Source organism: Lissotriton vulgaris, chromosome 6, assembly GCF_964263255.1.
Source record: "Lissotriton vulgaris chromosome 6, aLisVul1.2, whole genome shotgun sequence".
Lineage (NCBI taxonomy): Eukaryota > Metazoa > Chordata > Amphibia > Caudata > Salamandridae > Lissotriton > Lissotriton vulgaris.
In genome coordinates, this window is record NC_141694.1 from 1,445,548,518 (window position 1) to 1,445,560,863 (window position 12,346).

Here is a 12,346-nt window from a genome sequence, read left to right on the forward strand (position 1 = left end):
CACCTTCTGGACCACGAATCTTCCTACTACTCTCTGTTCGGAACTAGATTGAGGTACTTCTCACCCTTCTTGGCATCCCACTCTGTTACTGGGAGCGATTTATATTCCCCCCATCTAGCTCCGTCCTCTGGTTGTAGTACAGGACTTTCAGCTTCTCCACTGTACGGAGGTGGTCTATCTGTTAATAGTCTCTCTATTAGATCCTCGTCTGGCTCGCTATCCTCATCTTCTTCTAGAGGTTTCTTTTCTCCCGTAGCTTCTAGCATTGTGAACAGTTTGTCTGCCTCTATCTTTTGTACCCTCCACTTTTTAGCTTCATCGTCCCATTTAGCATCCTGCACTGCTTTTACCGATCGCCTCACTCTTTCCTGGCGCCTCTTTAAGCTCTTTTCATGTGCTGCTCTAAACCATGCACTAAGGGCTTCGAACTGTGTTGGCCTCGGTAGAGGTCTTGCTGCAAGCATTACCGCTTTCAGTTGGTTCAATACTTCCAATTTAAACGTCCCGTATCTCGGAAACGTCAGTTCCTTATTCCCTTGTTAGCTTATTCCACTCGGAGATCCATAATATCGAGTGTAAGCCTACATTCACTGCCATATGATAAGCTGGTGTGCCTTCTGGTGGAGCTTCTTCTCCGGCATACAAGTTTCCTCTATCTCTCTTAAAGATCGCCCTTAAACTCTTAAAACACTTCATTTTCGATACTCTACTATTTTCCTCTTTCTCTTCCTTGTTTACGTCCCGATGACAAACCAACCAATCCCTACGCGACTCTCGCTAATCGGCCTATCCCAGCGCGACTCTACGCTGACCGACCAATCTCAGCGCGGCTCTACGCTGACGTCACTCGTTCTCTCTGCAGCAGTTCCCTTCCGTTCTCAACTCGTCTCACGATCTTACATGCGTTTTCATTCATACGTTGAAAAATGACTACTTCCGTCCAAGCGATCACTTTTCTCTGACTGTACGGCCACAGTCTAACTGTAATTGTCACCTCAACTGGCGAAACGTCTTCCCTCTTACGGTCAGACGCTTGCCTCAACTGATAGGTTACTTACACACAGTAAACGTACGACCAGCGTCCGTTACTCATACACTCACTCTTACGCTCCCCCTATCATCGGTCTGTCGGGCGATCAATGGTACCTCATGACCCCCTTTCAATGGTAGACAAATTACTCTGGGTGTTCGATACACCCGAACCACTTAAGCTCTCCTTGAACTTAAGATTTTATCCGGTTGCGCGCGCTCACAACCTGCCCTCAATCATACTACAGGCATTCAACTCCGCTTGACATTACAACACAAGTACAACATAAAATACCGCAATCTTACAACGCATGACCCTTATACTCACTCTCGACCGACTCTGCTGCTTTTCTCTCGACGCACCGTCAGCACCGTCTTCGGCAGGGATTCTTCTTCTGGTCGTCGATGACTAGGGACCTTGGGGTAATCTAGACCTGACCTAGGTTGTCTTCCTCAAGAAGAAAACCATCTTTCTCTGCTACCAACTGCGGGGAATGAGATTTTAATATCTTTTTATGATCAATTTAATAACTTATCTCATTCGTCAATTTTGGATCGCTTGTTTTCTGTCATTGAGTAAAAGACAAACCCCGCATAGGTTAGATAAAACCCATAAACTGACGCAACTCTGAAGAACCACTTACAACTGATAAAGTTTAAGAATTTTAATATAAAATTAAGAAAAGTTGCAATTACAATCCTCTCAGAATAAAGTTCATCAAATATACAGGAACTAGAAGGAACATATATTCCCTAAAGAACCTCAGTCTACAAACGAATACAATTAAAGTCAGCTCGAGAATCAACAAATTAAAAGCATAGATATGATGTGGTTCCGTTGCGTCATCTAAAGAAAGAGAAAAATAATCAAGTTAATCTGTCCCTACTCTATACTAAGTGACATCCCTACTTCGCAAGTTCCTAACCTAAAAAGGTGTCAGCAGGTTGACTTCCAAAGAAGTTCAACCTCTCTTAACCTCTAAAGGTAATTCCTATCGAGAAGCAGTACCCTCTCTGCCTACCCATCCGCTCTCTAAGGGTCCTCGGCCTACTGCTCTCTTGCGCTCTGATCTCTCTCAGCGCATCTGCTCAAGTCATCTACTCTTCGCCCTTCGCTCTGAGCTGTTCGCCTTCGCCTTCGCTATCTTCTCCCCGGGGTGCTGTCCCTAAAATACACAATCACAGTGTGGGTGGAACGCCCCTTCGACGCCCACCACGGACTTTCCCCATGATCTCATTCTTTGCTCTTTTCCATGGCTTCATCTCTTTCCGTCGTCCGTTAAGTTGACCCTTCTCCTTAGGCGCCATCTTCGTCTTCTTGCTGGTGACTTCATGACATATCAGTTGTCCTTTCGGAGCAAAAGTCTATCACCTCAGCAGACCTTTAGTTCTTTACGGCTATATGCATAACCTTTCTTGGTCCTGTGAATGGTCATTTCAAAACAAGACTCAAATTCCAAGCGCCTCTTATCACGTTTAGGCCATAAACTCCGTCCGGCATTGTCACCTTAAATCTAGCAAGAACTAGACCCCTTGGCTCGCACGTTCACATCAAGGCTATTCACGACTCCTGTGAGCCCACTAAATCACAAACAGCGGACTACACTCCTGCGAACCCTTGGTCAGCTAGGTTAAAATCACACATGACCTAAACCCTTCTAACATTCTTACAAGAAGCTTTCTACACAGTACAACCTTTAACACATATTTATATATAATCGTATTTAGTAAATCGTTTGCTTAAATGAATACATTCTACATAGAATATAAATTACCTAGAATATAAATCACATAGAATATAAAGTTATATTCTCGTTCGTTACACAGTTATGTATGTTCTCTGCACATCTCTCCATGTTACATTTCTCGCCGTTTCTCCATTTAAAGTTACACATGTACATGAATTCTACTTTGCAAGTTCTTCAGTTCATAAGCATTTCTACACATTTCTACATTAGTCCACTATGTATACTGGCCTTCTAAATCTAACGCATGTTCAAGAGTAAATACAGTTACATTTCCTATATTACCTTGATTACATCGGTTAACTTTATGCTATAAGTGTCAACTTCATGTTACGATATACATTTCATTCCTACGTTATACGATATGCTTGTAAATATGGCTCGGATATACGTTTTATTCAAATTGCGCTCTCTCAGCCGCATGTTGCCCCTTAAGTTCCTGCAGATCTTTGCGCAAGGTTGTGAAGAGAGCGGTCATGAAGGCCTTCGTCGCTGGGTTTATCAGCCTCGCCTTATGCCCCAGGGGGGTCCCTCTTCCTCCTGGCCTACAGGGGCGGCGGACCCTTGCATGGACTTCTTAAGGAGCATTTCTTTGACAGAGCGTTCTTTTTTCAGCCGTTTGCGCCGACTCCCTTGATGTGGCGCCGGACCCAGGACCTTACACCGCTTGCTCCCATGACCCGTTAGCTCACTTCTAGACTGCAGTAGCCGGGGGTGGACGCCACATGGCTCACAGGGCCCTCTTCTCAAGACCGGCAGTCCATCTCCGGCTAACTCTCCTGGCAGCCCCACCTTTTCACGGGATGCCCTACGTACAGACTTTCCAAGGGCCCAATGCTGTCCAGGAGATATGATCCTCCGGGAGTGGGCCTTGGCCACGTGGCAGTCCTGCTATGATGGGCAGTTTGTGAATCAGGCAATTGTTACTCACTCCGTCCACCAAGCCCCGGACCGCAGCCCTCACCCCTGCTTCCCCAAGCACTGCCGGTAGGTCATCTGCACTATGCGATATAGGGGACTCTGGGGTTGCTCCGGTAGTTCTCGCACCTTGCACTCACGAGCAAGTTTTGAGACCGTCAGACAGTCGTCGCCTTTCAAGGGGCCAGCAGCAGAGCCATGGAGCCTCCCAGCTTTAGCGAGTGCAGTCCAAGCTATTCCTCCGTGGCGCCAGCGGATCTGGTTCCGGGCCTCCTTGTTTGTCATATGGCCCCAGCAGAGATGCTCCCAGGTGCCTGCAGGGTGCTTCGCTCTTTTCCTCTGAGGTCTCCTGACCATGGGCGCCGGGGAATCTCCACCGCGACCGCCACACCCTGGAAGCTGCACACCCCTCATGTCAGGCCCACCTGAGCTGCGGCTCCTCCTCGTAAAGCAGAGTGATCCCGGTCGGCAATCACCAGGTCTTCCGGTCTCTTGTCTTGGTTAATCCTGGGCTTTCTTTGACTGCGACTGCTGCGAGCCACAGAGCGGGTTTCTGCATACAGGGGAGGGGGTCAATGCACAGCACCAATGTCTGCTGGGGGCCCTGGCTGGCACGCCGGGTGCCGCCCCTCTTGTCTCTTTGGTCCTCAGGCCGCAACTCTCCTGTCTTCGCCAAGATATCCAGCGCCGGATTACGGTTCTGTGTCTCTGTGCACCCCCAGAGGATGTGTTCTGGGGTCAAATCTCATCCCCCCTGCCAGGGATGAGGGTGCAAAGCGGGCGACAGCAAAGCCATTGTCATGGCGGAGCAGGAGGGACCGCAAAACACGTCCTACACAGCCGCCTTCTTGGCAACACCCCAAAATAAATTTCTTTGCAATGGTAACGGTAGCCATAGCGTTATTATTGGTTATACGTTTTACACCTGACAATGAGAAATCTGTACTGACAAAAACATAAACTGTACTGTGTAGACTAACTGAAAGAAGAAGAATTAACTAAGGTTTATTGTAGATTAATGCAACAATATACACATGGTATGAATGGTAATGATTGTGCGCACACTTACCTTCCTCAGCTGAGAAGAAGGTGACATACAATCACGTTTCTTTGTCTTGTGCAATTTTGTGTAGCATATTGCTCACTTTAGTTTATAGACAGCAACAATTTGAATTCTATTATTCAAATTTTTACATGATTCTTTCAAAAGTACCTTTACAGAAGAACATAAATTTGCACCTACAAGCGAAATAAATGGAGACTGCTTGGCATTATTTTAGGTCTTACCTTCCTATTTACACTGTCATGACTTACAAAAATAATTTAACTTGCTTAATGAGACCTTTAGAGAAGATATTTATCATGATTTTAGAAGAGTGAAAAGCACACATACCATGTAATAAGAATCCGAATGAAGATGTTTTAACGGATGCATGGAAGAAGGAAGTTGACTTTAGAAAGAATATGCAGTACCCAAAGTTAAGACTGAATAAAAGACAAAAAGGGGCAATATGTGTTTTAGGGAAAGATTTCAGAATAGAAAGAGACATATTTGGAAAGGTAGTTGTGAACCTACATTTGAATATCAGGAGGGACATGGAAAATTTTACAAGGTGAGAAGCCAGCAACACCAGGAGTTTATTTTATCTGGGGACAAGTTGCATATTTCAAGTTACCAGCTGACTAAGAGAGTATTTGCTATTTAGACTTCTTTTTTCCTAAGATATATCATGTAAATAGCTCAAAGGCTTTAACTATGACACCTGCAAACAGATATACTAGAAGTATAAATGAGGGAACACAATCGGTAGGAGATATTTTTAGAGTGGAGAAGTGTGGCTCAATGATTAGAGCGGCAGACCCTGATTCAGAGGTCTATCCTGGGATCAGGGTTCAATTCCCCGCCTCGGCGGGTCTTGGGCTCAAAAATTCCACAGACCTGATAATTCTCGCCTCAGTGCTTATTCCAATCATGGAGTCCCACTCTGTAACTCTGGGCAATAGCTTGCTTAATCTCCACAACGGCCCCCACAACGCTAAGGATGCCTGGCCTCCACCTTGGGGGTGCCCAGGAGTGGATGCCTCACAGGGAAAGCCAGGATGGGTTCCACAGCGGTATTCATACAAGCGCCTTGAGACCCTTGCGGGTGAGTAGTGCGCTATACAAGTATCAATTTACATTTTTTACAATTATTATTCCAGCTGTGAGACTGATATTGAATGATGAAAAAATTAATAAGATTTTAACAGTAGTGGCCAGGCTATCAATCAGTACATCTGTTGTTTTATTTGTCACAAACGCTGAACTAGTAGTGGTTAGATCCATGGTTTTGCAAAATAGATATGATTTAGTCATTGAGCTTGCAGAAAGAGGTGGAGTCTGTAAGATTCAGAACTCATAGCAATTATTATTATTATTAAAGGGGTTTGTAAAGCGCCTGGTGACGCCTCCCGGCGTGTCCCCGCGCTGTGGAGAGAGAGTCTTAGGAGGGCGGAGACAGAAAACAGGCAGCTAGAGAGTGAAAAGATAGGTTTTCAACAATTTTCTGAAGGAAGCCTCATTTTTATCTATGATCTATCAATGTTGCACCTACATACCGGGCGAGAGTAATAAAATCAAAGAGTATGCAAAGAACATTTCAGACATTAAACTTGATAGTCAGAAACCGCAAGTATAGAAAACAGCTTCACACAGAAAGTTTATACAATAGGCAATTAGATTGCAACCGTAGGAGGAAGAATCCTCAAAGCAATATTAGTTTTTGTATTAGTAATAGTTGTTTGTTCTCAGACTTTGCTAGGAGTGTAAGGCTAATACAAATTCTGCTACAAAAGAGAAGAAATAGGAAATGAAATAGGCATATAAGAAAGCATTTATTATGAAGCGAAAACATTAACAAAGAATATAACACACTAAAGGAGAAAGAAAACTTAAAACAAAGAATAAGAGATTCAAATGAAAGCGTGAGTGAATTATGAGATAAATCTGTGAATGTTGTGATGGTTTTAAACCATAAAGAGGGGGAGGTTGATAGAGTGTTTTTAATAAATGCAAATTTGTGCAATGAATGTCTAGAAATAATATGTAGGCCTAGAACAATAAGTCACATTTTAAAATGGCAAAAGGGGAGCAATAGGCTTCTATAGCAAGGCACATCAAGTTAGAAATGCTTCAGGATGCAGTTTTCCTTTTCTTTTTGCTGATGTTAGGTCAAGATTCTTGGCAATGTGAATAAATGAAGAGTTCAATGATAAAATGTGCTGAAGCAACATAATCTAATCGAAAAGTTAGTTTTCGGCCATCCATAGAGATATTACCCATAAAATACAATAGTGTATTAAATAATTTAATTAAATCTTAAATGTTTCTTCACGAATAAGATTTGTAGGAGAGAATATGTGAGAATGAGATGATTTTATTTTTGGAATGACATATCTAACTGTGAACTGTTTTGTTTTTAGAAGAAAGGCTAGTGGGAACCAAACCATGACTTGTACACTGTTGTTAGTAATGTACATATAACACATAATATCTGTAACTCTTTGTTTCAAGACAGAGTAGACGGTGAGAGATTTCTGTTCCCATGAAGACATAGCAACCACATTGATTGAAGAAGCTGGACTACTAATGCAATTCATTTAATTTTAGATACCAAAATGTTATAACAGTGCATGCTCCTTGGCTAGAGAAACTGCTTCATTTGCAGATGCAGATTTCCCACTCTCCACACTCGAGGAGCTTTTTAGACTCTCTGTGCTCTAAAGCCCTGTGCTTTGAGCAGACCTTTATTAATTTCCCCTGCCAGATTTTATGCTATATTTTTCTGAGACGCCACTGAATTTCTGAACTTCTCTTCATGAGAAGTACTAGTTGAATTGCTTAAAACTTTATGCTTTCACTTCTCGATTTCGTACTCTTATGGGTTCAAGATACTTTTTATGTCTTCATATGTAAAATAGGGACTCTGCTTATATAGAACACACTTTATGCAATTGTTCTGTATTATATTACTGATGAATTGATTACTAATTGATGACTAATAAATATTTAATCAAAGATTTTATAAAAAAACCTTTTAAACTTATACTAACATCTCTTTACTAACTCCCAATAATTGATATTTAACTGTAATATCTCATTTGAATTTGCAGTTTCTGATTAATTATTTACCTACGGCAAAGATCCATAGCCCTAGGGCCCAGTAAAGCAGGGACTTTATTTCCAGGTAGGCTGAGACACAAATTCTGAATTGTAAACCAAATATTTATTTAGGTCTCATGCATCAACAATAGTGTAAAATTACATAAAATATGCTCTCATTTTAGATACAGGAGCCCCTTCCATAACATCTGTGAGAAAATCACGAGAAATTCATGATATCCCTAGAGAAGGTCGGCATTTTCAAAGGGTAAAATTACCTTAGAAAACACCACAATTCCTAAAATTAGTATGGTACCATAAACAAATTATTTATATCGCAACTAAAATCTGTTATCACCTTTTATACATGCTCCTTTTTGTGACACTCAAAACCTGCCATTCATTACAATACATTTCAATGGGACCAGGTCCGGAGTCCTGTAACGGCTGCCATAGCATTTTGTCCATGTTTTGGTCAGCCAATAAAGGGGGGTTCCATTGGGACTCCCCACATGCCCTTTGGGGTGAGGGTGTGCTTACTCTGCTGCCTTACATATTTTTTTTGATTCATTTACAGGACACAGGGGCCTAGGGCCAGATATACAAATCATTTTTCCAATCGCAAATGGCCTGATTCTCAGAATTGGACTGCTTGCAACAGGAAAAATACTTTTTCAGATGTGCAAAATGCTATTCGGTAACTTGTTAGCGAATTGAATTTATAATTTGGGGTTCAGTATTTGGAAGGGTCATGTTTAGTACATCCCTTTCAGATACCGAATCGGTATAGAATGTACTACTGTTCCGCGCCCTCAATTAGTTTCATTCATTAAGAATATCAATTTCCTAATTGCGATTTGGAGAGAATCACAATTAGGAAATTAGAATTCCTAATATTTGTGCAAAAGCTCGAAAGCAAGACTGATAAGTCTTTGTTTCAAAATGAAATGTTCACAAACAGAGGAAACAGAAAAGTTTTGCAAAACCACTGTGAAATTTTAAGTACCCTTTCTTTGAAAGCAACATGAAGCAACATGAAAGCACAATGTGTTGATTCATGCTAGTATTCCTAAAAAATATTTATAATGGAAAATATGTGCAACCAGTTTATTATTATGGGAAATATAAAAAATAAACAATCATTGGCAAAGCAAATACATCTGACATTGGTAGTCAGCCTTTTGGTTTTGTCAATGAGTGTATTGTTTTGATGTGGTTTGTTGTGGGAACTACTAGACCCTCACATTATAACAAACATTGGCAAAAAGCAATAATATTTTTTGGTCTAACAAAAGCACGCATTTCTACAGAACTCTCTGGCACTGAGCTAAACTACCTTGTGTGCCGATATACTCCTTTGAAAGGGCAGAATGCTGTTACTCCTAAATATAGATAGATAGATAGATAGATAGATAGATAGATAGATAGATAGATAGATAGATAGATAGATAGATAGATAGATAGATAGATAGATAGATAGATAGATAGATAGATAGATAGATAGATAGATAGATAGATAGATAGATAGATAGATAGATAGATAGATAGATAGATAGATAGATAGATAGATAGATAGATAGATAGAGATAAGGAATCTTAAAATAAAAAAGGTCTTGGCTAACTCAAGACCTAAAAAGGGGCCCAACTCCTAAATAGTTAAAAAAAAAATGCATCCATTGTGTATGTCCTTACTTTAGGGCAGATTTACAGCTTTCATAAATTCCCAATAATTTACAGAAGCAGGCCAGACAATTGTACTTCTAGAAAATATTTGTGAACCACATTTCAGCACCTGCAAATATGCATGATGCAAAAATCTGTTGAGGGTTTACAAGTTCACATTTTCTCCAACCACTTTTTCCCAACCATGCAAGAATTTTTAATTGTGCCCTTGGCAGGAGTACATTTCCAACCTTTCTCAGTATGGGACATCATTAAAGAAGAGCTGGTGGAAACCCTTAAAACATGCACGTTAGTAGGTTTGCACAGACACCAAAGTGCATTCCATCTGTGGAACTATTGCTTAACGCTACCTTCAGCACAGTACGTAGATCTGTTGAAAGGTGGCAAAATATGAGAATTGCTAGAATCAAACCTAACTATAGTATGAGCCCTGGCATAATTCGAGAGGTTATTATCAGAGCTTTTATATAATGAGATTGTTGCCATAATTTATTGCCATACTACGTGGCCCCAAAGGGAGAAGTCGATTTTTATTTACAGGACAAATAGATTAGTAGATTATTGAAGCCACCTGTCACATGGACAAGTATATATTTTAATAAATTCCACACCCCTGCTTTAATTTCTCAAAAACTACTTACCAGATTTACACCAAACCACAATCTGTGGCCCACGATATAGCTTCCTGCCAAATCTGGTGTAATTCGGTTCAGAAAATTTTGCTGTAGCACTCTTAAAGAAGTCTATGGAAAATGCATGGGTATTTAGTGTTTTGGCACCCCCTTTTTTCTTGGCCCTCACTTGACAGATCACCCTGAAACCTTCCATGCAGAAGCTAGTCAAAATGTAGCACCTTTGTGGATTAGTGGAGGTCATCAAAAGTCCCAGTTTTTAGCAACACGAAAAATGCTGAACTAACTATAGCTCCACCACAAGCTTTTAAATATATATCTATCTATATCTATATCTATATCTATATCTATATCTATATATATCTTTATCTATATTCACTGAAAAACCATAGGTTTTAGGGGTGTTATAGTTAGGGGGGCATTTCACTCGTACAAAACCATTGAAATTCGTCCGTTATAGTTAGTTGTACTAACTATAACTTGCGCGCCCGCAATCCACTGCTGATGATGTCACATATTACATTATTCATGACATGGTCAGTGACATCACTGATGACATTAGGGATGATATCTGAAATGACATCACTGATGACATCATCCAGTGAATGTGGTTTGGTTCGATATTTAAATAAGTATTATATATATAGCAATCTGCATTGAAGAGTGAGTGGATGTATAAGTGTCTGGATGGAGGATTTAGTAGCACTGTGATTGACTGTCTGAGGGCCATATGTATGAAAGTTACATTTTGCGATTCTCAAATAGCGATTTTTAGGGAATAGCTATTTGAGAATCGCAAAATACTATGTATGTAGAATTTGCAAATAATTTTGCGAATCCTACATATTCCTTAATTGCGAATTGCAAATTGCAATTCGCAATTAAGGAATACCTCCCCATTCATTCCTAGGGGCCTAGGAATGAATGGGGAGGTATTCCTTAATTGCGAATTGCCTTCATACATATGGCCCTAAGTGACTAATTTAAAGTGTCTCACTAAATATATGGGATAGTGATTTAACTGTGTGAATATCTGTATCACTATCTCTTGTTGTGTAAACTACTACATAAGTTGGTTACTAGCTATGTGAAAGTCTATATTAGTTATTAATTAATGAAGTGAGTATTTGTGTTGGATAGTGAATGTGTGTGTGGTTGGGTGGGTGATGTTTGACTGTCCAAAACATGTGTAAATAGTTGATTTCGTAGGTATATGAGGTTAAGACTGCATGTGGAAACAGTTGTTTGGGTAAGTGAATCTCTTTATGTGTGTGGTGATGAGTAAATATATTTCTCAATGATACATGTTCAACAAAGTAGAAATATAAAAGGCAGCGTATGTGACATTTGTTGTATATAAATGAGTATACATAAGACTCAGTGATTCTATGAGTGACTGTATTGAAAACTGTATACTTGTAATAGTGGTTTTATAACACACCGTCACCATATTAGAGCTTTTCCGCCGCGGTTGTAAGCCGACTGCGGCGGAAAAGCTGCGGACGGAAACCAGGACCCACCAGCCATCCTGATGTGGCGGTGGGTCTTTGGTCAGTCCGGTGCGGTTTTTCCGCATCCTCTGGGCCGGCGGTGGCTTCCGCTGGCCCCGAGGATGCGGAATCATAATGACCCCCTAAGTATGAGTTACTATCTATATGAATAAATAAAGTGGTGTTTGTATAAGTGTATAGCTTAATAAATGTAAGTATGATAAATTGTTTGCATAAGTGAGTAGGATGACTGCATAAGTGAATAGGATGTGCTGGTGTGTAATATCGATGTAGGTGTATAAGTATATTTAATAGTGTTCTTTTGATCGTGGCCAGCATGTATGAGTGAATGTATAGGTAAATGTTTAGATGTGTGTGTAGATGTAGGAATCACTGAGTGGGTTTTTAGAAACTTGTATTGGTGTGTCAATGGTTTCAAATATGGTACTCCATATTTTATAATGAGTGTTGAAAGGTTATACTGGTGTATGATGAGATGTATCAGATTGTCATGTGAATGATGTCATCAGTGATGTAATTTGAGAAGTCATCAGTGATGTCACTGACCATGTCATGAATGATGTAATATGTGACATCATCAGCAGTGGATTGCGAGCGCTTGTAGTTATAGTTAGTACAACTAACTGTAACAGAGGAATTTCAATGGTTTTGTATGAGTGAAATGTCCAGCTCACTATAACACCCCTA